This window comes from Suricata suricatta, chromosome 17 (genome assembly GCF_006229205.1).
Source record: "Suricata suricatta isolate VVHF042 chromosome 17, meerkat_22Aug2017_6uvM2_HiC, whole genome shotgun sequence".
NCBI lineage: Eukaryota > Metazoa > Chordata > Mammalia > Carnivora > Herpestidae > Suricata > Suricata suricatta.
The window spans coordinates 21532044-21532559 of NC_043716.1; positions in this window are offsets into that span (position 1 = coordinate 21532044).

The window sequence follows — 516 nt, forward strand, 5'->3', positions numbered from 1 at the left end:
ATTTTCCTGATGGACTCCTGAATAAAAGGAGAAAATTAAGGTAAAAGTTGGAATCATTAAAAAGAAAAGTAATATATAAAATTTGGAACACTGAGAAGATCAATAACATAAATAAGTTCCCTAGAGGGGCTTATTGGAGGGACAGAGAAAGAAAATAAGGAGTTCGAAAAAGATATAAACGAGATAAAGACGAGATGAAAACAATATGGGCATATAAAACTATGACCAAAAAATTGAAAAATTTAGGCATCTGACTGGGTCAGTTGGTAGACCAGATGTCTTTTGATCTCGAGGTTGTGAGTTCAAGCCTCACACTGGGTGTAGAGAGTTATTTCAAAAAGTGGTATCTTTTACCACCTCACATCAGTCAGAGTGGCTAAAATGAACAAATCAAGAGACTATAGATGCTGGCGAGGGTGTGGAGAGACAGGCACCCTCCTACACTGTTGGTGGCAATGAAACCTGGTGCAGCCGCTCTGGAAAACAGTGTGGAGGTTCCTCAAAAAACTATCCATA